Source organism: Panthera uncia, chromosome D2 (assembly GCF_023721935.1).
Source record: "Panthera uncia isolate 11264 chromosome D2, Puncia_PCG_1.0, whole genome shotgun sequence".
Lineage (NCBI taxonomy): Eukaryota > Metazoa > Chordata > Mammalia > Carnivora > Felidae > Panthera > Panthera uncia.
Window position 1 is genome coordinate 37,311,499 of NC_064818.1, and position 26,904 is coordinate 37,338,402.

Below are 26,904 nucleotides of genomic sequence, written 5' to 3' on the forward strand. Positions count from 1 at the left end.
TCCTCCTCCCTCCCCTTCTCCAGCAGACCTGATCCCTGCGGCTCTCAGAGAAGGGCCTCTGACCCTTCTCCAGCCTCCCCCGGGGGCTGTGGCTCATTCACAGGCCTGCAAACAGCCCCATGAGCAGTGTCCTGGTGGCCTGCAGGAACCTTACACCAGCTCACCCCCACCACCCTGAGACTCTGCCAAGGCCACCACCCCAGGACAACATTCCTGTGACTCAGGACAGCGGGGCCAGCCGCTGCTCTGCGTCGGTGTCCACGGTCAGACGCCTTTCCTGCATGCCCAGTGACTCAAACGGGTGCCTCTGCCTGGTGAGCCACAGAGGCTGGTGGCACCTGCCCGGAGCTGCGTCACCTGGCGGGAGAGTGGGATGAGGTCACGTCTGCACTGGGACTCAGCTGTGGTGAAAGAAAGCTCTTTGCACATGTGGCCGAGCCTTCGGTTATTTATTTATTTTTGTTTGCAGCTCTCAGCCCAGCTCAGCAAACCAGGTCATGAGGGGGAGAAGCTCGTGTCTTTCCTGCAGCCTGATTCCCATGAAAAGGTCCCAAGTTTACATTTCTGGGGTTCTCAAACTAAAAGCACCACCCAGGTCGGGAACTCACGAAGCCGAAGAATGTCTTTGGACCAGCAAAGGTGATAAGCCACCCAAAGGAGTTGGAGGGTGTTCTAGGGACAAAGGATGAGATGGCAAGGGGAGAAACAGATCGTTAGTTTAGCACCTACTATGCCCTAGGCACTCTGCTAGACAGTGAGCTCATTTATTTTCCAAACAATCAGCGCGGGCTGGTGTGCTCAATCCCATCTGCACAGAGAACTTGTAAACATCACCAGCGGTTCTGATTTAATGGTTCTGGGTGGGTCCCAGGCCTGGTATTTTTTAAAGCTCCCCAGAGGATTTTCATGTGTAGCCGGGAGTAAGAACGGTGGCCCAGTGCGAGGCTTCTCAAACTTCTCCGTGCACAGTAATGAGTCTTGTGGACCCTGTTAAAATACAGACTCCAGTTCAGCAGCACCAGGACAGAGGTGTATTTCTGTTCGGCTCCTGGGGGATGCTGCAGCTGCCGGTCCTTGGACCGCACTTTGAGTAACAAGAGCGTATACACTGTCAGGTCCGTGTTGGCTAAGACTTTCGTCTGTGACTCGCTGGATCCCAAGCACCACCAACAGCACTGGAGGAAGACAGCCACAGAATAAATATTTGTCAAAGGCATAAAGAACTGAACGAGAGTCGGAGGTGGGTGCTCTGTGGCCGCCCTTTTATGCAGCGAGAAAGCCAAGGTCGATGCAACGCCGGGAGTCAAATGGGCTTGGGCAGGGGCTGACCTGCACGAGCAGGTGCCTGCTGGGTGACAAGGGGCCCAGGGATGACAGAGCAAGGGCTCAGGCTCTGGGCGTTGCCTCCGTCGGGCACCCACCAGCACTGGCCCCAGGAGTGGGGGCTGAGCCGGGTTGGGTGACTGAGCACAAGCCACAATGTTGCATTCACTCCCTTTCTCATCTGAAAGGTGGGAACGATCATATTTTTAATTCCAAATAGTTATTTTGAAGATTCAATGAGATGATGCACAGACTGAACATTCGATGATATTAAGAATTATTGTTCACGCTTGTAGCTATGATAACAGCTCCTTCTCTTTCTTTCTTTCTTTCTTTCTTTTAAATTTTGTATCCAGTAGCCACACACGCTGAGGTATTTATTTACAGGTGACATGACACTATGTCTAGGACTTGCTTTGGACGTTCCAGCAGCGAGGGAAGGAAGGAAACAGAGAAGACGGAAAAGGAGGAAGAGGAAGAAAAGAGAGCCAGGAGGGATAGATGTTCAGTCATTAGGGAAGCTGGGTGAGGGCCCGGGCTTCATTACCACCCTGTCTGTTTCTGATTGCCTTCGAACATTTCCACAATCAAAGGTTCCGAATAATAAATTAAAGAGTGATGAGGCAGGTCACATGCTTGGCTCGGCTGCTGATTCATAGCAAGTGTTCAGTGAACATCAGCTCTTGTTTCTCCAAGGTGAGCGGGGCTTGGAACACGAAGGTGAGGCAGCAGGTGGGGGGGGGGGCTAGCAGGTGTGTCCCCAACCCAGAGCCATGTGCCTGGCCACCCTGTGTCAGCAGGAGCAAGACTGAGGTTTGAGAGCCAGCCTTCAGCCCACAGGACCACACAGCTAGCAAAGCCGTGTAAGTTTGCTTCCAGAACAATTAGAATCAGAGGCGGTGGTAAAAATAATAGCCGAGAGAGGAGAGCCTGGGTGGCTCAGTCAGTTAAGGGTCTACTCTTGATTGCAGCTCAGGTCATGATCTCATGGTTCGTGGGTTCGAGCCCCACTTCGGGCTCTGTGCTGACAGCATGGAGCCAGCCGGGATTCTCTGTTTCCTTCTCTCTCTGCCCCTCCCCTGCTCTCTCTGTCTCTTTCTAAAATAAAGAAACATTTAACAGATAAAATAAAATAAAATAAAATAAAATAAAATAAAATAAAACAAAACTAACAGCCACTATGGAGGACCAACTATGCCAGGGCTTTTGCATCCATTTATTTAATGCCCACAAAACCCTGAGAGGCGGATGGCATTCTTCCCGCTTCGCAGATGAACAAATGAACACCGGGCCAAGGACACATTGTCTGCCACTGGGCATGCCCAGCATGCAGGGGGGCAGTCCCTCTGTCCCCCTTTCTTCATCTGCATTGTGTGTTTTGTGGCTTACTTTGGCTCGAGCTGTCACCCCGGTCCCAGCTCCCATCGGCCCCTCCCGCCTTCCCTGCTCTCAGCTGTACCCAGCGCCTGCACACCCAGCGTCAACAGCTCTGACCCGCCTGCCAGGTCCCGGCAGGGGTGTCCAGGCACTCCAAAAGCACAAGCCCCTCTCCTCTCCCCCCTGCCCCCAGTTCCCTGTCTGAACCTAACAGGGTGGGATTTCCTCCAGGTCCAGGGGCCTGGCTGTTGCAAGTGCAAGGCTGCCTGCTCCTCCTGGCTGCACGCTGCGTCCTGCTGCAAATGCCACCGTGGATGGCAGCCGTTCTTTGCCCAAACTCCAGCTCACCACCACTGTGCAGCCTGGGAAGGGAGACCTCAGCCTTCCCCAGGCCTGTAAACACTGAAGCCACACACGCAGCAGGGCCCCCGCAGCCAATAAATCTTGGCCCCAGGGTTCTCTTAAAGAGGCAGAACGAGGGACAGAAGAAGGCAGGCTGGGCCCCTAGGTAGCTGCGGTGGCACTTTTTGTAGCCAGCGCCCCCACCCGCCTCCCCTTATCCCAACCCCAGGAGGCAGAGAGAGAAAACAAACGTTCATCTCGCACTTTCCGGCAAGACTTTTTGTCTTGCTTTAGAACATTTAACTTTTTTTTTTTTTTCCTCTGCTGCTCACCCTGGGGACAGGATACTGTGGAGACCTACCTGTGGGGATGAACACAGGGTTCATTTTCCGGAAACTGGAGCCCCTGGGCTGGTGGAGGGAACCAGGTGGGAAAACAGAGGTCTTGGGCTTTGCACCTGGCCAGGCTCAGGGAAGCCGAGGCGGACAGTTGGGGTCAGACGGAGAAGCAAGCCCAGGACAGATATATGTTATCCAGAAGCAGCATCTGTCCTGAGCAGGTACAGCGGTGGCTGGGGAGGACACGGAGGCCCACAGTGCTGGCAAATGACAGCTGGACGCGGACGTAGGGACGGCACCTGTTCATTCCACCCTGGGAAAAGTGAGGCCAGTGAAATCCTAACAGGTGGGGCCAGGGCACAGCCACGGCTAGTCGCTGCTTCTCCATTAGAGGTGATCTGGTTTGTCTGTTCTTGGCTATGAATATAGCTTGATGTGAGGGCTGATGTTTAATCACATTCCCCTAGACATGCCGTGTCCTGTTATTTCTGGAATCGGGTTCCCATGTGTCTACACACCCACTAGACAAAAACCTTCCCAGGACACCCAGCTCAGCATGGACCTCAGCAGCACGCAGCCTGGCAAGCAATCTGTGCGCCCTTCTCGGTCCGCACCTGGCACCACGTGCTGGGGAAGACGCGGGAAGACGCGCTAAGGAAGTGCACGATCTGATAGAAGCCGAGGGCTGTCAGCCCCACCCCGGCTCTGTGTCCTTTGATTATCTGTGTTGCGCACTGGGTAGACTTTCCCTATTACCTACAGGCAGAGGACAGAGGGGCCAGGTGAGTGAGACAGAGCATAGAGGATGCTCTTCCCGAGAGGGGGGTGGCGGGCCTGGGGAGAATCTGGGATCGTTTGGATTTCAAGGATCCAAGCTGGAGGGCAGAACAAGAAGTCCCTGCAAAGCCAAAGAGCTAGAAAGCCCCAAGTGTGGGAGTTCTGAGGAAAACGAGTATGAAGACTGTGCCCGAAGGGGAGAAGCAGAGAGGAGGTAGCCCGGTCCCACACTGCTTTTCCAGCCTTTGAATCCATCCGGGAGCAATGCCTTTTGTATAACTACCCTTAAATCCCAAACTCACATTTTACAGATGAGCCAGCCGAGGCCACGGTGGACAAAGCGACTGCCCAAGGTCACCCGGGTAATTGGGGTCAATCCAGATCAGGAAACGTGCCCCTGAGCTTTGTCTTGGATGCGTGATTTTATTATCCCGGTGTAGGCAACTGGTGAATGCGGAAATGGAGTGTGTTTGCTTGTGTTTTGAGGAAATGATTAACTTCTGACCTACTGACCCAGGTTACCCCGTTGCCAGAGTGCGATCCACCGGGCAGGTCACCTGGGCCAAGGAGGCCTTGAGAAAGGGCGAGAGCCTCTGTCCTGAGCCAGACTACCTGCTTGGGCCACCCTCTGTACCTTGGCACCATGGGAGCCCGTGAGGACACCCGTCCCTTGCTCGGGGAGAACATTAAGGCCCTGAGAGGGAAGGAGACCGGGCTGATGCCACACAGCTGATGGGAGACACGCACAGATGTCCCCGGACAACGGGACACACAGCATGTCCTGGAGAAGAGGAGAGATGTTCCCTCCAGCAAGTAGCACTGGCTCCCCAGCCTGGTGTGGGGGGAGGGGTGCCCAACACAGGAGGCTGTGACTGCATCGAGCACCCTGAACTCTGGTGCTGGGTTTTCATGCCTGACCCTCTTCATGCTTCACTACAGCCCTGCGAGGCAAGCATTGTCCGGCCCATTTTACAGATCAAGAAACCGAAGCTCAAAATTACAGAGAAAGGACACGCATGTTAACAATGTTACAGTTAAGGCTTCCAACCCAGTCACCCTGACTCTGGAGACCTGTTTCTTTTCTTTCTCCCTCCCCACATGGTCCCCGCCCCTAGGAGTTCTTCTTCCAACAAGAATGCCCCAATAGTGGGGAACTGGCCCCCTATTTAACTGCTTTCTAAAAGTCTGTGTTTGGGGCGGCTGGGTGGCTCAGTTGGTTAAGTGGCCTACTTCAGCTCAGGTCATGATTTCGCGGTCTGTGAGTTCGAGCCCCGTGTCGGGCTCTGTGCTGACAGCTCAGAGCCTGGAGCTTGTTTCAGATTCTGTGTCTCCCTCTCTCTGACTCTCCCCTGTTCATGCTCTGTCTCTCCATCTCAAAAACCAATAAACGTTAAAAAAAATTTTAAAGGTCTGTGTTTTACAAGTTCTATGGGCAGGAAGACGTCCCATGGAGATGGGTGGCCAGGGGCTGGGGAAGGGGTGAGCAAAGCCACCTCTTCCCAGGCCTGGGGAGAAAGGAAGCCTTGAGAGCAAGTCAAAAATGGATGACTACAGGGTGGCCTCTGGGTTCTCATGCAAACAGAAGGTCCCCAGCTTTGTCTCCCTCATCCCGTGCCCTATGTTCCTACTCTTCCAAGAGACAGAAACGTCTGAGAAGGAGAAAAAAAAAAGTGTCCTTTGACATGTACGATCCCCCATGCCCAGGGAATTTTCAGCTGTGACAACAGACGCCATCCAGGACCTTGCCAACGCTGGCAGTTTCTCCAGTGTCCAGCATGAATAACTTCCTCTCATGACCACACAGTGGACACCGGAGCCCTCGAGCGTACCGTCTCCCAAACCTCAGTCATCCTGTACGGCCCCCGGGGCTTGCTGTACCCAGCCTCTAGCCTTTACCTCCTGGCTGTTGCCGCCTGATTCGTTTCCATCAAGTGAATGTCATTTTAAGCTTCCAGAAATGCGTTTCAAATGCATTTCGTATCACCATCATCAAAGAGAAATGTGTCTTTTTCTAAAACATTAAAATAAGTATGAAGGTAAAAAAATAATTATGAAAATAACAAAATTTTTAAAAATATGTAACAGGGGCGTCTGGGTGGCTCAGTAGGTGACGCGACCGACTTCGGCTCAGGTCATGATCTCGCAATTTGTGAGTTCGAGCCCGGCGTCGGGGTCTGTGCTGACAGCTCAGAGCCTAGAGCCTGCTTCGGATTCCATGTCGCCCTCTCTCTCTGCCTCTCCCCTGTTCACGCTCTGTGTCTCTCTGTCTCTCTCAAAAATAAATATTTAAAAAAATGAAAAAAAAAAAAAAGAAAATATTTGAAACAGTGTCTGTGTACCTGCCCACACCGCTTTGTTCAGCCTGGGAAAGCTGCTTCTGTTCGACCCTCCCCCACCACCCAGCCCCTCTGATGCGTTGGCTGCATCAGTGCTCAGGCACCCTCACGACAAGGACTCCATCACACATCTGCCCCCTGTGGACCTGCCAGTCCTGGGCCAGAGCCTCCTCATGTCCTCTGCCCCACGGCTCCTCCTCAGGACCGTCTTCAGCACCAGCCAAGTTCAGCTGGGGGAGCACACCGCTGCTCACCACGTGGGGACCCCAGGGCCACAGACTGTGAGGACGGTGGGACGCAGTGCGAGCCACTTACTGCCCATGGCGCCACGCTCAGCCTGTCATGAGGACGCGTACAGCAGTTCGTTCCCTACAAACTTCTTTTTTTTTATGTTTATGTATTTATTTTGAGACACAGAGAGAGTAGGGGAGGGCAGTGAGAGGGAGAGGGAGAGAACCCCAAGCCGGCTCCACTGAGCTGTCAGTGCAGAGCCCGATGCAGGACTCGATCCCACGAACTATGAGATCATGACCTGAGTGGAAATCAAGACTCAGCCGCGTAACCGACTGAGCCCCCCACCAGGGAACCCCCTCTACAAACTTCTTAAGGATCCGGTTCCACCGCTTAGTTCCAACTCAGATGTTCTCCCTAAAGCGGCTCTAATGCGAGCTCTAGAATTCCCTCCACCATCTAGACTCCTGCAAGGTGATCCTCGGTAAGACTTTATTTGTTTCAGTTTGGGAAGCACAATTCCCTTCTCTCTGTCGTGCTTTCCTGAAGCACCAGCACCTTACCCTGCCGTCTCCTTCCCGTTCCCACTGTGCTTGGCAAGGGAACCTGGTGAAATGCTTGGGTGAATGAAGATGCCGTTGGGTGAGCCACCTCACCCCACATTCTTCCTATGGGCTGAGGCTTTTCTCACGCACGTTGTTCTGCCATGTCCCACGGCAATCTGGTCAGCTGGGCTTTCAAAATATTCCCAGACGCCTCTCCTTCCCACCAGCCACTCTGCTCCTTCCTGGTCCAAGCCACCATCACGCCCCTGGAGCAGAGCAACCTCTTCCTAAGGGGTCTCCCGCTTCCACCCTTGCCTCCCACACTGCCTGTCTTTACTCAACACAGCAGCAAGTGTCCCTGTTAAAATGTAAACAAGATCACGTCTCTCTTTGGTGTAACAAGCTTCCGTACCTCCCTATGCTGTTCAGAGAAAAGCCTAAACCCTAACAAAGCCCTACCTGGCTTGTCCCTCCCTGGTCTGCCTCACCATCTCACACCTTTCTGTTTTCACCTCCTGCTCCTCTCTGCCTCGCCCACTCCGTCCCAGACACAGGGGCTTCCTCGCTGTTACCGACACACTAGGCACATTTCTGCCTAAGGACTTTTCTGGTGGTGTTCCCTTTGCCTGGAGCCCTAATCCCCCAGGAAGAGGCCAGGTAGACATGTGGCATCTCACCAATTCTTGTTCTGCCCAGATGGATCTTAGTGGCTCCTTCTCGGGGCATCTTACCTGAAATGGCATCCCAACCCTGTCATTTCATATTCCCCTGCCCAGATGGAGTTTCTGTCGGAGTATTTAGCGCCATTTGATATTAATATGTAACTGACAGTTCAGTATCCATATCTCCCTACCATCTCCTCTTAGCCTGCCCCTCCCTATCAAAATATCAGCTCCCCGGGGGCAGGGACTTTTATTTGTTTTGTTCTCTGGGATATCCTCACATATGGTGACCCATTGAATCCAGGGATATGGGGACTAGGGTACCTTTTTTTGTTTTTTTTTTTTGAGGAGTCCGAGGCTCAGAGAAGTTAAGAATGCTGTCCAAGATGATATGGCTGGGAAGGGTTGAAGCTGTTACAGACACTCTTATCTATCTATCTATCTGTCTTCCGTCCCACTCTCCCTCTCATACTCATGATGATGATTCTGCCAGACATGGTCTTGTGTGCTTCAGTCCCTTTGCAAAGCAGGAGAGGCAGTTGCAACCAGATTCCCCAGGACTTGTTGGTCTCCCCACATCATGGATTTCTAGGACAAGAGGCTCCTTAGAGGAAGCAACCGACAAGGGCCAATAATTCAATGCCAGCTGCTGGGAAAGTAAGGTTTTTTGGTTTTTTGTTTTTTTTTTTTTGCTCGTTTTGCAAGAAAAGAAAAATGCCATTTGGCCTCAGAAAGATGTTCTTGCTGCCAAACACATGATTTTTGCACATGGTGAGGATGTGTGATTTTTACATATGTATTTTTTTTTCTTTTTTCTCTTTTAGTAAAAACAGATTCCTCTTTGGCAACAGGGTGAAAGAAAGGGAGTATAAGAAGATTGCCATAGAAAACCATTACTTTGCGATTGCAGAAACCAAGAGCCAAGAGTCTGGAATTGTCATGGATGAAAAGGAATAAAGAAAAAAAAAAGAGGAAGTGAGGCAAAAGACTACCAGCATTTATGAACCAAGAGCTAGATTTGGGAGTTGTGTCCATCCTAAAGCACCCCAGGTCTTCAAGAGTACTTAGATATTTCTAAATTCTGAGATGGCAAAGAAAGGGCAGAAGTGATGCCACTCTTCCCTTCTTTGCCCAGGGCAGACATTAGTAATCGATCACAGCATTCTTTCTCACTGAGCTGGGATGCAGACTTGAGACTCTAGGAAGCATCTACTGATTGATGAAGGTTGGCAAGTAAGATGAAACAAGGTTGCTCTTCTGCCCTAACCAACCCCTTCATTTTACATGAAGTGATTGAGACACAGAGAGAAGAAGCAAGCAGAGAGAGGTTACACTGAATGTTCACATAAATAAGTCCTCTTTCGGCTTTGCTGCTGCCTCCCAGGCTAGGGCTTACTTCACAAAACTCCCCATCTCCCCATCTGCCAAGTCCCTTCACAGAGGGTGAGAAGTTCTAAGGTCCCTAAGAGAAGACTCAGAGAATTATGTCTGAGAGCTTAGGTTTCTCACCTCTCTGGACTCCCATCGGTATCCATGCAACAGGCCATTGCTCTCTGCACATCACCTCAGGTCAAGATGGATGCCCAGATGGATGAAAATCTCTGTTCAAGAAGCAAGGCTGGTCGCATATCTGTGAAGATCATTCTTAAAAGGGAACAGTTGATAACTAGGAAGGCTCAGCATTCCCCCAGGACACTGTCACCTCTCTGGAGACAGTTCTTGTATATTTTTCCTGAGTCTAAGGATAAAGTTTTCCATTAGATTAGCATTTCCAAAGTGTTTTATGGGAAGCACATTCTCAAGATGTTCTAGAAGATTTTCCACAAGATAGCATAAAACTAAAATACAAATAACATAAAATAGAAAAGACATGTGGCCAAGTATATTGGAGGAATTCAGCATACCAAACCCTCTGGTGGAAACATATTACATCTTAGACTCTAGAAGGCCCCCAGACGTTCTTTAGTAAAGTCCTGTATATTGCATTTTTCAATATGTGTTTGTCCACAGAAATCTGTTTGCACGCAGTTTATTAAAGTTCTACTGGACCTTCTTTAATAAAGACTGATGTAGAGGCACCTGGGGTAGCTCAGTGGGTTGAGCATCTGATTCTTGATTTCAGCTCAGATCATGATCTCACGGTTCATGAGTTCAAGTCCAGCATCAGGAGTGCCGGGCATGGAGTCTGCTTAAGATTCTCTCTCTTCTTCTCCCTCTGCCCCTCCCCGCCCTGAAAAAAAAAAAAAAAAAGAGGAGTATAGATGTAGCACAGTAGAGGGGAAAGAACAGAGGAGTCCGATTCAGAAGAACTACGTCTGAATCCTGGCTCTGTGTCTTTGATATTTTATTTTAAAGAGTTTGTACTTCAGTTTTTAGGTAATATAAAATCATCCAGATTTAGTTTAGATTTTTAAAATACATTTATTTGTTAGAGATAATATAGATTCATTATAGAGAATTTGGAGAACATAAAAATGTATAGGAGAAAATTAAAATTGCCCATAATTTCACCATCTAGAGATAAGCACTAGCTAAAATTTTTGATATATCCCTTCAAATCTCTTTAGTGTATTAAAAGAATCTGTAGACATTCACTTTTTAGAAAAACAAATCATATTATAATATGCATAATTTTATATTCCATTGGGTTTTACTTTTTGGTTTTCACGATAAGAAAAAAGCGTGATTAAGCAAAATATCCAACCATGTTCCATGGGAGCATGAGCTTAAGTGATGTCGCAGAATTATATCATATGGATAATGTCTGGAATCCTTGAGACCAGATGTTTCAGAAAACATTATTATTTGGACTTGAGAAAGTTAAGACCAGGCAAAAATGATACATTATGAAGCACCTACCGTTGAACGTCAACAGCAGCCTGGAACCAGATGCACTATGTGAGTCTGAAAACATTTGAACAATCCCACTGAGATAAATAGTGTCTGTAACAAACAAAAATTCTCCTTCTATTCAGTCCAGGTCAGATTTCTGTCACCAATGAACTTGAAGCAAACTTACACAAACCTGTCAGCTCAAAGAGCTTTGTGGATTTCGAAATTGCACACATTGAAATGTAGGCCTGTGGTGTGACTGGCAATCAAGCCAACCCTTCATTGTTGACTGTTTTGGGTTGTGTCCAAGTTTTCATCATTGTAAGGAAGACTGCAAAGAGCAAGACTGTCTACAATTTTTTTTTTTTGCATATTCATGATTGCTTCCTCAGGATATGTTCCCGGAAATTGAACTCCTGGGTCACAAAGAAATAATACTTTCAAGGTTCTCAATGTATCTGCCAAACTGCTCTCCAGATAGTCGAACAATTTACGTGGCGAGCATCCTTGTATGAGATGGGCAATTTCACCACCCAATAGCCACACTGAGTATGATCACTGTTTGAGGAATGAATTCCACTTTGAAGAGCAGAAATTCCCATCTCTGTTTGAGTTGCATTCCCTTTACATTCCTCTTTTTATATTGTCTTTATATTTTCCATGCAAATCTTTTTTTTTAGATGTATTTATTTTTGAGACACAGAGAGAAACAGAGCACAAGTGGGGGAGGGGCAGAGAGAGACTGAAACACAGAATCTGAAGTGGCCCCCAGGCTCTGAGCTGTCAGCATAGAGGCCGACGCGGGGCTCGAACTCCCCAACCATGAGATCATGACCTGAGCCAAAGTCGGATGCTTAGCCGACTGAGCCACCCAGGCACCCCTCCGTACGAATTTTTTTATTGAGATGTTCATATTTTCCCCTTTGCCTTTCAGAGCTGTTTGTAGATTAAGTATATTAAAACACAATGGAAATCACATATGTTATAATACTACCCTAGTTTTGTCATTTGAATTTTATCTATGCTGTTTTAACAATTCCCCAAATTTAAAAAATAAAACATATATACGTGTGAAATTGAATAACAAAATGCTTAACACCATGTAAGAATGTCAAACAAAAGACCTTACCTGAAACTCAGCCTCCCAGAAATAACCTTACTACTGTTTTAGCATAAAATTTCCTAATATGTTCTGCTTCTTTCAAACAGGGATGTATCATTTTGTGTATAGCTTAGCCTGGTTTGCTTTCACTTATTTTTATGAATTTTGTTTCTGGTTTAATAAATATTCTGTAACTCAATTTTTGTGAATACATAGCATTCCATTGCATCCAACCAGCACTTACTTAAATATTCCCTGGTTTCAGACATTCAGATTGTTTCCAATTTTCATCATTATTTGTAATGCCCTGGTGAATACCTTTGTCCCATCATCCGTTCTCATGTCCCTAATGATGACTTTGTAATGAATTTCTATACTTTCTGGGACAAAGAGCAGGTATATTTTAAGTTCTTTTCATTGTTTTGTCAGTAATAGATATAGATTTTTTAAAATTTTAAGTAAAGTGGTTTTCCAAGAAAAGAATCATCAGGGTGCCTGGGTGGCTCAGTTGGTTAAACCTCTGACTTCATCTCAGGTCATGATCTCGCAGTTCATGAGTTCAAGCCCCGCATCAGGCTCTGTGCTGACAGCTCGGAGCCTAGAGTCTGCTTCGGATTCTGTGTTTCCCTCTCTCTCTCCCGTCCCCCACTTCAACTCTCGGTCCCTCTCAAAAATAAACAAACATTAAAAAAAAAAAAAAAGAAAAGAATCACGCATAATTTTTCCACCCAGAAGCAGGTACTATTGGAAGTGTTAAACTTCATCTATACCTTTTCATCTGTGCATGATGTTTGTATAAAAATAACAGGGATTATGCTGGACACACTGTCTTTTATAAAAAATCGTTCAACTTTGCTACATCATCAACATCTTGAGTACAGATGTAATGTTCAACCAACATACTCTTACTGGTCACATTATGTTGTTTACACATTCTTTGATTTATTTCATCATCTTTCTTTAAGAGTTTCAGGGTTAAGGTGATTTGGGGGTTTTGTTTCCCAAATTCCTGAAGTTATCTGTGCACTGTGATAAACACCATTGTCGTATTCTGAATTATGTCCTCAGGACACATATTTACATACGGTCGCTTCCAGTGAGGTCAGTGAGTCAACAATATGTCCATTTTTGAGGACATTGATATATACTTGTAGATTGCATCATGGTCTTTGACCCGATTTATGCTCTGTTCCGCAGTGTGCAAGACTGTTTTCCAGAACCCTGACAACTATAGGGAATTATCTTTTAATTAAAAGTATTTGGTGAAATGTGGCATTTTACTGCTGTTTTAATGTGCATCATTTTTTTTTTAAACAACAACATCAAACAGTCTTTCATATGTTTACTGACCATTTGGCTTTCTCTTCTGTTAATTACTTACCACGTTTGCCTGTTAGAGTGTTCGTCTTTTTCTCATTGTTTTGCAAGCTTTCTTCATAAATTAAGCTTCTTAACACTTAATATGCTGTGGTTGTGGAGTATTTTTCCAGTTTTACATTTGCTTCTGATTTTTTTAGTATGTTGTTAGCATATAACAGGAGGAAACTTACATAGTCTGACCTACCAGACTAGTCTCTGTACCATCTTCTTTCAACATCTTCCTTAGAAAGACTCTCTCTGGTCCCAGCTTCTAAAAAGACTTACCTACATTTTCTTCTAGTGCCTTTGTGACTTTATTTTTATATACATATCTTTAATTCACCAGAAATTTATTTTAGTTTATCACGGAGCTGAGGATCAGAGTTAATTTTTTTCCAACATCATTTATTGAATAATCCATCCTTTCCACAAGGATTTGAAATGTCACCGTTATCACATACTAAATATTTATACATACTCCAGTCTGTCTCTGGGCTTGCAGTTCTGTCCCATCGATCTCTCTGTCTATTCTGGGGCTGAGGGGAGAGAGATTTCTGGGGTAGAACAGGCAGGACTTGATAAGTGATTACACTTGGGAGGAGCTGAAGAGGCCTTCAAGGTCTGAGACTGAATAACTGGACGGATGGTGTGGCCATTAATCAGGAAAATGGAGATGGGGGAGGGCTCGCTCTGTCCCAAGTCTCTCCTCTTTTCAATCCATCACTCACATTTCAGGGGGAATAAATTTTTTAATACATATTTATTTAATATCTTGGAAAAATCATGCATGCACTAGGTAAAAAATATTCAATCAGTACAAAAGGTTTACAGTGAAAAGTCTCCCTTACAACTCCCCTTAAATTCCCCTCCACAGAAGCAACGCTGTTAAGAAATTTTGTGTGTATCTTAACAGGATTGCTTTCCTTACATAAAGCCTAGATAGACAGACCCCTCCACGCATGCACGTTCACACACATCTTCTGGACAGATAGAACCATGCTACAAACGCCATGCAGCACCTCGATTGTTGTACCCTCAATGATTTATCTTGGAAATGGTATCATATGAGCACACCTCGTTGTTCTTAATCTCTACTTGAAGTTCTACTGAATGATGCACCATCATTTTTTTAACCCAGCCTTTTCAGAAGGACACTTTAGGAATTTGTTCCCATTAATTTTTCTTCTTGAGCATAGAGCTGACCATGTTTCTCTTCTGTGGAAAGTTCTCCCCGGCTCTTCCTTACCAACAAAACACAGCTGAGAGCTCTGGGTCTGAAAACTGGAATATTCACAACATGGCCTCCTTTCCTGTCGAAGCTCACCTCAAGCCATGTCTCACCTTGGCCCTCGGACTCACCACCTCAAACTTCTTGGAAGCCCCTCCAATTCTCTATGCTTTTTCATGTTCTATGGCCTTTTAGATGCAGTCTCTGTTGTCTTAAAACTCTGCTCTGCCTTGTCCAACTTGGTGGGGGTGGAGCTCTTAGTTTTCCTTCAAAACTCTGCTCCATATCCACTTCCTCTGTGAAGACTCCTCTTAATTCCTCCTCACCTTTGTAAACATATGTACTTGTGCATTTGGGCACATACATGCACACACGTGTACCTGCACACACACACACACACACACACACACACACACATACACACATGGACCAAATGAGTTATGTCATCCTCGGTGCTCTCAGGCCATTTTCCTCATGCTCCTAATGCCCCAAACCTTGCTATGTTGTAACTACTATCATCCTTTGCAACAGGGGTACTTGGGTAGCTCAAGAGTTAGCTCTTCTGGGCAGACTCCCTTGAGCCCTCCCTTACCAGTGACCATTCTACCTCTCACTTCACTCTTCTACACCTATCACAGGATCCATGGAACTTCATTTCTAGAATTTTCATGGCCCTTTCTTTCCCTGTAGAGTAGAAGATTGTGAACTCCTAAAAAATACATCATTATCTCCTTGGTTGTTGCAGTTCCCATGGTCCAATGCCGTGTCTGTCAGGTGCCCAGCTGGGCACACTCAACTTTGATAGAGTAAGGAGGCCATGCTGTTGGTCATGTCAGTGCCTGTCCTGACTGGCCAGGTGCCCATGCCCCTGCCATTACTGGACACCACATTAGCACTCCATAAATGTTGATTGAACAGTAACCATTATTTATAGGTCTATAATTCTCATTAGACTGCCTCTGATTCAAAGGCAGGATGTGTCATGTTTGTTTTTAATTCCTCCAGGACCGATAGCAGTGCCTGACTTGTAGTAGATAGTCAGTCCGTGCCTGTTGAAAGACTTGAGCGGATGCATACGTATAGAAACAGAATTGCTTTGGGGTCGTGCTAGCAACTAAGCATGGCTTCCCAGCCTCTTCAGTTACTGCTTACCACTGTCTTAGGAGAAGGGCAAAGTCCTTAAAGTGGCCTTCAAAGTCCTGCATGGTCTGGCTCCTGCCTGTCTCTATGAGTTAGGGTGGTGCTCAGCTGTGAGTGGTAGAAACTCCCAAATAGCTGTCACTTGAATATGACAGAAATGTCTTTCTCTCATCAACACGAAGAGACAAACGGTCGTCCGGGCAAGAAATGCAGGTCCTTGGTCGTCAGAGACCCAGACTTCTCTTTTGTCATTCTGCCATCCCTAATACATGATTCTACGATGGCAGCTCGGGCTGCGGACATGATATTTGAGCTTCACCCAGAGGGAAGGAGTAACAGACAAAGAACGTTACCTTTAAGAACATTTCCCAAAAGGTGCATGTAGTACATTCCATTGACTGGAGCTTATCTACATGCCCATGGCTAGCTGCAAGGGAGGCTGGGAAATGTAGTCTTTATTCCAGACTCTCTTGGGCCCAGTTGAAATAAAAGGCTCTCTAGTGAGAAATGAAGAGGAAACTATATCTTGGGGGACAAAGAGCAGTCTTTTCTATACTTCTCCACCCTGATCACAACCATGTTCCCTTCCATTTCTCTTCTCACCACCTCCTTCCTGCCACGCCCCCCAGTGACATGAGATGTCTGTTCATGTTGTTACCTCTCCCCCTTCCCACTTCAACCTAATTCACTTCAAATCATCCATCTGAATTCAATTAAACCTTTATCTGCATAAGAAACATCCTCACTAAGTCAAAACATCATTCATCAGATGTCAAAGGGGTCATGTACCTCCCCTTTAAAACACCTGTCATAATCCCAAGTTTACATGTAGTTGTGAGATTATTTCCCTAACATCCACCTTCCTCCCTAGACTGTAAGCCCCACTGGGCAGCCATCTTGTCTGTCAAGCACAGGGTCTTGTCCATATTTGGTTCTCGATAAATTAGCAGGGTATATTGATTAATTAATTGTGTGTATAGTGGGCCATTTGAGATACAGCTCTGGGGCCAGGGAAATATGTCAAGCTACAGACATTCTTGCACAGACATGCATAAAATTATGGGAATAGTTAAGGTTCTTCAGAGTAGAAGAGAAAGAGACAGAAGAAAACACATACCATTTATATGTATTCCATAGATATATATGGCAGAAAGCTAGAAAGAAAGAAAGAAAGAAAGAAAGAAAGAAAGAAAGAAAGAAAGAAAGAACAAGAAAAGAGAAGAAGAAAATGTTCATTTGCCATGTCTTGTGATGGGCTCATCATTTGAGGTCTTATTCTCCTTCGCGGCAGCCCTGAGACCTAGTTCTTGGTGCCCCGATGAAGAGGGACAGACCAAAGCTTAGATAAAAGGTAGTGTGACTTGTTCAGGATTTGGGCGAGGGCCATCTGACTCTAAGTCCATACCTCTTGATGGGGATTCGCCACTGAGAACTTGCTCCCGAGGAGAGAGAAGTTGAGGAGAGGCCAGTGTCTGAATAGCACAGGGTACAGAGTCCTAAAAGTCCAGAAGAATCGGAAGGGCCTCGAGCAGAGAGGCCAGTGGCTGGGCCCATTGGAAGTCACTGTGGAAAAGTGAGCCCAGAAAAGTTGTGACAGTCCCCCGAACAATGAAGGATGGGCAGCGCCCATGTGTGTGTCTCTGGGGTCTGTATCTTCTAGAACAATTTAGTAGTAAAAAGAGCAGATGGGGATGAGACTTCGGCTCTAAGGAGAGAATAACCAATGCTAGCTAATGCAGTAGAGGAACCCCGCATCTCAGTGGCTTATCCCAGCAGAGGTACACTGCGTTCCTTTTATAGTCTGATGACAATCCTGGCGGCTGTCCTGCACGGTCCTTTTACAAGTAGTGACTCAGTGACCCACGCTGCACCCACCTTGCAATTCCATCTCGGAGACCTCAGCGTCCAACTGCATGAACAGGAGAAGGTGCTGGGTGAAGGCTTGCCTACTTGCTCTTAACTACCTCCCAGCAGAGGTGGGATCTCATTTCTGCTCATTTTCCGTCGGTGAGAATTAGACCTACAACTGCATGGGGTCTGGGAATACGCTCTAATCAGGTGTCCTGGGGAAAAAAAAAAGTGGCTCCTTAAATACACAGAATTGTCTCTGCCACTCAAAAGCTTTCTAGACTACAGGATAATTTGGCACCGTTATAAGCAGAGGTAGAGGGACTGGCAGAGAGGGAGGTATGAAGGCGGGAGAGAGTGGGTAGGGACTGGTGAAGGGCTCTGGCTGGAAGAGAGGAAGGTCCCTTCCGAGATTGGAGGGTGGAGAAGGTCCAGGCCCTTCTCAGGAGCCTATTTGCATGGCAGGGAAGAGCTCAAGCTCTTGAGCCAGACTTTCCAGATGAAAATATTCCCTTCACCATTTACCAGCTAAGTGACCTTGGGTAGGTCGCTTAACCTCACCATGCCTCGGTTTTGTCATCTGTGAAATGGGAACCTGTGCCGTATTTGTGTGCATAAAATAAGTTAAGTTACGGAGTATGGACTGGAGTACTAGACATATAATAATAGCTCCAGAAATACCCTAGATCCATACAGCCATTCATTTGTGATACATGCGCACACGTGCTTTGATCCAAAAGGGTGCACCCACAAATCCCGGGCATCTACTGCTTCCTGCTCGAGCCCCGCACGGTCACCCATCAGAACGCGTATGTGGCCTTCCGGTGCGCACATGCTCATCCTTCATTTAAACAGGCTCCTCCAATTGAGCACGTGGCGGTTTCTGGTCCTTAATGACGCTCATCGTGTAAAGAGTGCTAGAGCGAGCATGCCAGGACTCATGCCTCGGAGTACATGGGAAGGTCGATCTGTTCTAGAGGTGGAATCGTGGGGTTCAAAAGTACATGTGCTTCACTCTAGAGACCACTGTCCCCAAACTGTCCTCCATGAGGTGGCACCTTCCTCAGTCCTCCCTGGAGCCCTCGATGAGGGTGCCTGCTCCCCTTGTGATAGATGTCTGTTTAATGAGTAAGCAGGGCTCTTTTAGCCACTTGACACCCTGAAGTCTATGAAAATCTTAGGGATATGGAAACACACACACACACACACACACACACACACACACTCCAAATCAAGAAAAGAACACTGCTAGCTCCAAGTGAGTATTTAATTCTCTCCCCAAACTGGGAGGTGGCTCTGTCCGGAGACAAAGAACAGAGGCTGGAAGAGGCTTGGGCTGCCCTTGTCCTCCTCTGTGCTCCGGCACCACGTGACCTGGGCAGGACGCCTAGGCTGCGTGAGCCTGAGACGCTGCCTCTCTAAGATGGAAATACAGACAAGTCCTAGTACGTGGGTACCTAGGACCATGCCTGACACATAAAACGTCCCCTATAATGTCATCTACTAACGTCTTATGTCAAGAAGGCACCTGCAGTCAAATATTGCATCGTTATGTATAAATTATATCTACTGTGGGATGCAGGTGCAACTTCATATCCTGCTATGACGAGGGGCGGTCCCCCCGCAGGAAGGTAGTTCAAGCCCCGAAAATGGCTGTGTGGGTGAGTGAGGGAACAAACAAACCAATGGAAGTGGAAAGAAGATGACAGGTGCTTGGGGGCGGGGTAAGAGAACCCAATGTCCTGTGGCTCCTGCTGAATGCAAAGAAACCCAGCCATGTTCCCATCTAAAATAAGGGCAAAGACTAAAGCCACAAGGTCTGGGGAGAAGTTCCCACACGTGCAGACATACACGTGAGGAGCTCGAGGGCATGGCAGATGCTTCTGGTCACACTGAATCACATGTAGATAAAGTCACTGCATTTTCTGCTCTCTGCCAGTTCTCCTGCTCAATGTCTGTTCCCCTCTTAGGCAAGCTCCCCGAGGACACAGATTTCTGCCTGTTTGATTCCCTGGTGTGTCCTACGTGCTTAGGAGCGCCTGGCACATAGAAGGCTTTCAATAAACATTTGTCAAGTGTGATTCAACAAAATAGGAAGTTTCATTTGGGAGCTAATATGTCTCTAACACACCTCCAAGACTTTTGAACAAAGAGACAGAGGTTCTTGGGCTCAGAATCTTCCACAGCAAGAATTGAACCACCTTGCTTGGGGGTCGTTGTGTTTATTATGGCTATCTGTCATGGTGGTCATGGGCTGCTCACGAATGTTCCAGCTCTCCTCCTAGGCTCATGGTGGGATTGCACCCCAGCCCACTTTAGATGCAGGCAGGCCAAGTGCCTTGCCTTGGCCAATGAGATATGCCCCAAGGTGACAGGTGTCACTCCCAGGCAGGACTTCCAAAGTCAGTGCCTGGTTTCCATCACCTTCCCTGCATGGGGGGGGGGGGGGCTCAGTAGCAGGGGAAGCAGGTGCCAGACCAGGCTGGCTTCAGCCTGAATATCTAGGTGGCTTTGAGGAGTCGACCTCCCTCGCCTATCATGTTTGCATATATATCACTAGAAGGAAATGCCTTCTTGCCATCAGCTAGATTTTGAGGTCACTTACTGTCATAGCCCAATCTATCCTAGTTCTGGCCATCAATTCTGCTGAAGGACAGGGAATGCCCACGGAGTGGCCAAGCATGGAACCAGTGGAGGACACGCTGACACAGAAACAAGAGACTCAGGGGACCCAGAATGCCTCCCGATAGAGGGCAGAGAAGGTCCAGCTGAGGGTGGAAGCATGGGTAAGACTCCTCAGGGGAGGGAATCCAGCCTGGCCATCGCGGTAACCAGCCCCCTGAGGCTCCAAAGCAGAGCCTTGTCCTTACATGTGCCTAATACAGTTTGCTGGATAAATGATGGATAAATGGATTAATTTTAAGAAGCCCAATGCAGTGATTAGCCTTTGGACCTCTGACAATGGACAGATCAGGGCTCCAAACCCAGCTCCATCACAAACTGCACATGTGACTGGGAACCAGCCCCTTAGGCGACCTGAGATCCAGTTTCCTCATCCCAACAACGGGGATGATCCTAACACCCGATAGTGATATGAAGCATCACACGCAAAGTGTTTTGCTTATAACACCTGCCAGTAGTGAACACCAATGGGTTTCAGCCCCGACAATGTGACCCCGGCCAGTGATGTCTTCTTCAAAGTCCCTTCATTGCTAAATGGACATAATGCTATCTAGTTCACAGGCTGGCCATGGGCATTGAATGCGGTGACATAAAGAACCTGGCACCGTACCAGGGACGGTCAGCCCTGACGTTCCCTCCCTCACACGTTCCTGGAGAATTCCATGGGATGCAGGCTTGGAAACAGGATCCTGCCACACCCACCAGGGTCCTGTTTCCAGGTCTCACGTCTCCAAAGTAGCAGCTCATTATGACAGATGAAGCCATCCAAGGCCATTAATGGAGGATAATGGGTTAATTTGTTACATCTCTTGGGGTCAAATCGAGAGTTGAACCCCACAGTCTAATGGCTTTGCTCGGGCTCTGTTAAGAGGCTGCGTGGCAGGATGGGGTACTTAAAGGTGATCTATCTCTCGGGGCTGTTGGAACAAAGGTGACGGATTCTTCCTCGGTGCAGCGGCCCTGGGGATGCTGGCGTTCACAGGCAACAGTGAGCTCAGGGCTGGAGAATTCAGAACAGGCATGGGAGGTTCTCAAGCCTAAAGATCCCTCTCTTTACACCTACAGAGCTCTACCCCCAGCCCCAGCCGGACCCTTCACCGACACACTATTCACCAGCCGTTATTGGTCCTGTCCCCCCCACATCTAGAAGCTGCTCTCTTTTCCATTGACATTATTGAGCACCCACTGTATACCACGCCCGGCACGTTACCAATGGCCGTTTCATTCAGCCCTTCTAGAGACTGTGAGTTACACAGCGTTGACCTCATTTTCTAAACAAAGCACTGAGTTTGGGAAATGATCATTAAATGACCCCAAATCAAGGGAGGGAGATGACTCATGTTCTCATCCAACCTCAACATCAGTTCCTCTCCTATCTCATTACCATGTCTCTCCAGGCTCTAAAGTAAAGAAAGCCCGCAAGGATGACAAACCGCGTGTTCAACAAGGAGCATGGGGAGGGCCCAGGGGTGGCTCCGAGGAGGGGATCGAGGACACGGTCTGATGTCCACGGGAGGAGAGGTGCCGCCAAACAGATCTCTGCATCAGGGTTGCTGGGCTCGCCACGCTAGAGGTTTGAAAGCTGCAAGGCTGAACCCCCTCATCATGAGAGCTCCTCTCCAGGAAAGAAAGTCTCTGCTGTGCGTGACAAGTGCAAGTGACACCTCAGAACTTGAAAGTATCAAGCTCTGGAGCCCAACCCTACAACTTCCGGGGGAGTCAGCAGTTTCCCCGAGGTGTCGAGCAGGCTGCTGGGAGAAGTCCTGGCCGCCCATCCTGGGCTGCCATGGGCCCTGCGGAGGCTGAATGGGATGGCCCCGTTCTGCCCCTCTGCCCTCTCTCGAAAGGGAGCATTCCCTGAGCGCCCCCGGTGGGGAAGGGGGCCCAGTCACTGCCCACTCCGGTCTCCCAGCACCAGCCTCTCCAGCCCAGTGCTTCACCAGGGATATGGTGGCAGGTGTGCTGGGAGGAGAGAGAGGCTCCAAATCTCCCCACTGTGAGGGTCTGTTCCACTGCAGTGTGCTTCCTTTCCATCCGTGAAAACTCCCCAGCACAGGGACGGCAGCGGGTTCCGTGTAAAACCCAGTAGCTTGGAGGCAGGTGTTAGGAAGGGCTGAGGCCACATCAGGGTTTGGCGGAGAGGAGCGCCATGATCCGTTCTCCAGGGCTGGGGACGGGAGAGCGCCTGTGCTGTGAGCTGAGGCAAACTGCAGGGTCCCGAGACCCCGGTCCTGCAGGCGGGTTCCAGGAGCAAACTGGGGAGCCTGCAGGGGGTCAGGCTCCATGTTCTCCAGCCGTGTGGGAGTATATAAATCCCATCTGTGGAGAAACATCCGCATTTCCCTCATAGGATCTGAATGCAGTTTACTAAGGTCAGGTGATCACGGGTTCGCAATTTACACAAGGTCAGTATCTTTCACACAAGGTCACAGACGTCTTTACACAAGGTCAGTACGACTGGTGGACGGAGGCAAGAGCTTGGACCTTAGTGTCAGACTGACTTCATTTTAAGTTCCACTTCTGCCATTTCCTCCCTCTGACGTGTGCCCTCTGTACCTGCGAGATTCTCCCCTGTCAATAGGGCCCAGTGAGAGAACCCAGCCTACAGGTCAAGGTGGGGATCATGCGAATAACACAGGTCAATCACTTTGCCCAACGCCCGGTGGATGTAGTGTGCTACCAATGATCACTAATTACTACAGTTTTAACAAAATGCAGCCCCCACCCCCTACCCCGGGAGCCTGGGTGAGTGAAAGGGTGGTCATAACTTGTGATCGGCCCGTTAGCTGTGCCTCGGCAAGTGGCCACCTTCTCAAGAGTTCAAAATCACACGTTTAATGAAGCCACGGAAGCATCTTTCCTACAAACATGCTTGCACTGTGTGGCTTAACCGAGCTTCTCTTCAGAGGGGAAGGCGGTGCGGCCATCTGCTTACCTGCTAGGGGCCGGCCACGCCCACCGCCAGCCTTGGTTAACCGTGTCAAGGGGCTTCATTGTTATGCCCCTGAATCCAAACTCTGCCCCCCCCGAATCACCCCTGAGACTGAATCCGGGACCCGAATCCAGGAGGTCCCCCCACTACTCTGAGCCCCAAAAGTGCGGCTGGTGGGAGATAGCCTACCTGTTCCACTTGGCAGCTTTGCCTGCTGAATACCAGAGCTGCTGGGAGCCAGTGAGTGGGAAAGGCACCTTTGAAGTCCTCTCTCATGCTGAGCTGCAGAAAGCGGCTTGTTGTCTTATGCAGAGAGCAGTTGAGGATATCAAAGGGAAGACGGTATGTTAAATTTTGAGTGATCAATGTTTAATAGTTGGACTTGTAAGCTGTCAGGAGTGATGCTGAAGGAGAGATTCCCTGTGAATTGCAGGGTTTGCAATGTGATGGCAGCGGGGGGGACCAGCCCTCAACAGTCCCCGCGTGTGAGCAGGGAGAGCCACAGAGCTGTGGTGGGGGCCCACACCCTACCATGCACAGACTTGCTCTGCGGGCTTGACCAGAGTGTGGGCATGATCGGGAACGAGGGGTGAGTGGGGGTATGGTCTCCATCTGCCCCAGGCGCAGTCCTTCATGCACCAGTTCATTCATTCAGCAGATATTTAAATGCAGTGGAGGGGCGGGGTGGGGGGGGCCTTCGTTGGTCACTTGCCCAAAAGAACCTAAAGATCTAGCACTTGCCAGGAAACATTAATTTGCTTTTTCACTGAAACTTCTCTGGAAAATCCCAGCCTGCCTTAAGGCATCAAGGGAAGAGGCAAGTGTCACCTCTGTGCTGAGGCAGGAGGCAGGTGGGTTCCAGAGATGGTGATGCTGGGATAGAGTTGGACCGTCAGCCTGCAGGTAAGCCCTGGCTCAGTAGGCTGGTTTTCCCCTGCCTTCTGGACATCCGAACATCCGGGGGTCTCTGTCATTTACCCAAACAGCTCGGAAGGCAGGAGAGAGCCTGCGTCCCCTTGCCTCGTTACCACCAAGCCCTAGCAGATCTGGAATATGTCTTCCCAAGACCACGAGAGAGGCCCTGTCCCGCCCTTGCTGGCTGCCATCACAGCCGAGAACATGAGAGCCTGAGTCCCAGGCTCAGCCCTATTCCCTCTGGAGCTCACTTTCTTGTCAGGGAGGCTGCGGAGCTCAGACAAGGCTGTGAGTGGGGAGGAGCTCTCCCTAAAAGCTTTTTTGGCTGGAGAGCAAGAGACAGGTCAGGGATCCCCCGCCGCAGCCTTCTTCTGTTCCCAAATTCGGGCATCCTGAGAGGATCTGGAGAGGCTCAGAGCGGGTTCCAGGAGATCCAGTTGAGGCCTGGGATGCGGAGGGAGTGAGTGGCATGACGGCGAGCCGGGGTCCCAGCCACCTGCATCAGGCAGCGTCGCTGGACCTCCGTGGGCCCCACCGTCTCCTCCGCAAAACGCAATTTCACGACTCTGGGGGATTAAAGATTTTATTCACTTCTTTTCAAAAGCCTCGGAATTCTTCCTGAACATCAAATAACTGCTGGCAAACACATCCTGATGAGTAACGTGGAGTGAAATAGAAGCAGATGGGCCCGCTCGCTCTGGCCTGTGCTCTGGAGGAGGAAGGGAAAATCACATTTGGAGTGAGGCTGGGCTCCAGGCCACAGGAAGCCCATCAGCAGGGCGATGCAGATTTCCAGGAGGGAGGGGTCAAGGTCCCCTAGAACTTGCCAGGAGATGGGGCCGTGCCGCCTGCCATCTGGCCTTGTCAGGAGGAAAAATGAGGAAGGGTCCCGGCAGCTGTACTCGGGGGTACCGACCGTGCTGCAGTGGGAGCAATGACCCCGAGGGGCCCTGGCATCGGGACTGGGGTCGTGAGGCAGGGAGCCAGGGAGCCTCCCCCTTTTATTTATTCCCCGGATACGTTCAAATCAGCTAAAGCACAGCATTTCCCGGGCCTCTTTCAACTGGGGGATACCCTGAGACAGATATGGTCAATGAGAGCAGCAGGTATCTGAAAAGGGACGTCTGGAAAGCTTGTTTCCCTTCTTTAGACACCGCCCCCTCCCCCTTGCCACTTCCTTGACCTCGAGGAGCACGGACTTGACCCCACACACCAAAGATGGTGGAACAGGAGGAAGAAGGTCAGACACCTTCTTCTGGAAGAGACACTTTCTCTTTCTGGAAAAAGTGTTGATTGAGAAAAATAAATTAATGTCCACCTAGGCAGATGTCCTTTGGATATTACATGACACCGTTGCAAAAGCAAACCCTACTCCTGGATCGGCGGCCCCCGCGATTTACAGGATTACAGGATCCCCCCACATTTGCTGGTCTCCCCTCCCCTCCTGGAGCTCAGCTTCCCTCCCCAAGCCCTCTCCAGCTGCCAAGGCCCTGCTCCAGGCCCAGCTCCAACAGGAGGTGGCCCCTCTGCAGACACCGAGGCCTCAGGCCATCTCATTCCTACCCCACCTGAGACCTCGGGCCGTGACCTGCCACCCCACCTCTAAGACCATTCCACGCTAATGTCCTATCTCTTCAAGCAGAGCCCGGACGTTAGACTCATAGATCCTTGGATGTCAGGTAACAGCCACGCAGTTTATCTGGGAACGAGGGGTTTCAACATGGCATATTATGATGGAGAACATTGAGGGCAAACCGGGATGAGTCGGTTCCCCAAAGATGTCAGGGCCACACGACTGGCATGTCTAGGTACCCAGAGAGCCAAAAGCAGAGCCCAGAGTGGTAGCTGGGGTTCCTACTGCTCTAGGGTCTTGCCTCTCCACCACCAAAGCCGAGGTTGGACCGGTGCCTGTCCTTTCTTCTTGCACTGTTCCCTCCTCTCCTGCCTCCCCCAAAGTGCCCTTCATTTGCCCACCCAAATCATCTTTCTCAAAGATGGATCTAATGACCTGTCTCTCCCATTGAAAACACTTTTGCTGGCTTATCTCCATTTGACATTCAAGACTCTTGCCTGCTGGCTCTAACCTGACCTTCAGACTCATCTACCACTTCTGCCCTCCTGCGGACCCTCCACCTCCCCGTGTTTCACCCTCAGCTCCCTGGAGCTTTCCCCTTTCTCAGAGCGGGGGGGGGGGGGGCCCCTTCATAATCCTGAGCCTGTGCACATGCTCTGTCCCCGCCCCTTTCCTCTGCACCCCTGACCTTGTCAGCCTAGCTATTGCTGCCCCTCCTGCCTCTCCCTCAAGGCCCAGGCCATTTACCATCTCCTCTGTGGAGACTTCTCTGACCGCCCCTTCCGTAGGCCGAGTGCCTGGGCCATCTGGTGTTGTGACACTGGGCCCACTGCCTGTCCCTATTTACTTACCTGGTACCAACACCAGACCTAGGTTCCTGAAGGGCTGTCAACGTCATGTCCCCAATACCTGACTGTATCTGCACATAGTTGGCTTGCGGTCTGTTTGTTGAATGAATGGATGGATGGATGGATGGATGAATGACTTGGTTTCCTCCAAGCAGGGCATGCACTATCTTGATTAAACAGCCAGTAGTGTGCAACTGTCATATTTTGCTGCCCCCCTCCACATTCCCTCATTAGCAGCACCTTGATTTCCTTCTGGAATGTGCCTCTTCCCCACTGTGTGTGGTCTCGGTGGAGGGGAATTCGAGGCTGCTGCCTCCCATTACAAAAGCCAGCTCCTCGTGTCTCCCGGCCCACTCCAGGGAGTAAGCACGTGTCCCGAGCGCTCTTCTGGGACTTTGCATCTGGAGTGAGCGACGCAGAGCGTCAGCCAGGCTTATTGGTTGCTGACAACAGAATTCAGCTTGGTCAGATCAAAGCAGTAGGGCGAGGTGGGGGGCGTGGGTTTACTCGAAAA

At 49.2% G+C, this 26,904-nt stretch overlaps 1 protein-coding gene and 1 long non-coding RNA gene across 3 annotated transcripts in view; one reads left to right on the forward strand and one right to left on the reverse strand.

The window, feature by feature from the left end:
• The window catches only part of RPS24 (ribosomal protein S24), a 1,165,472-nt gene that overhangs the window by 659,807 nt on the left and 478,761 nt on the right, over positions 1-26,904 (forward strand). The gene's annotated exons all lie outside the window — the stretch shown is intronic.
• On the reverse strand, positions 24,537-26,592 carry LOC125933315 (uncharacterized). Its single transcript, XR_007460923.1, has 2 exons — positions 26,394-26,592; positions 24,537-24,678 (listed from the first exon to the last, which is right to left on the reverse strand). It is a non-coding gene; the product is annotated as an uncharacterized LOC125933315 (long non-coding RNA).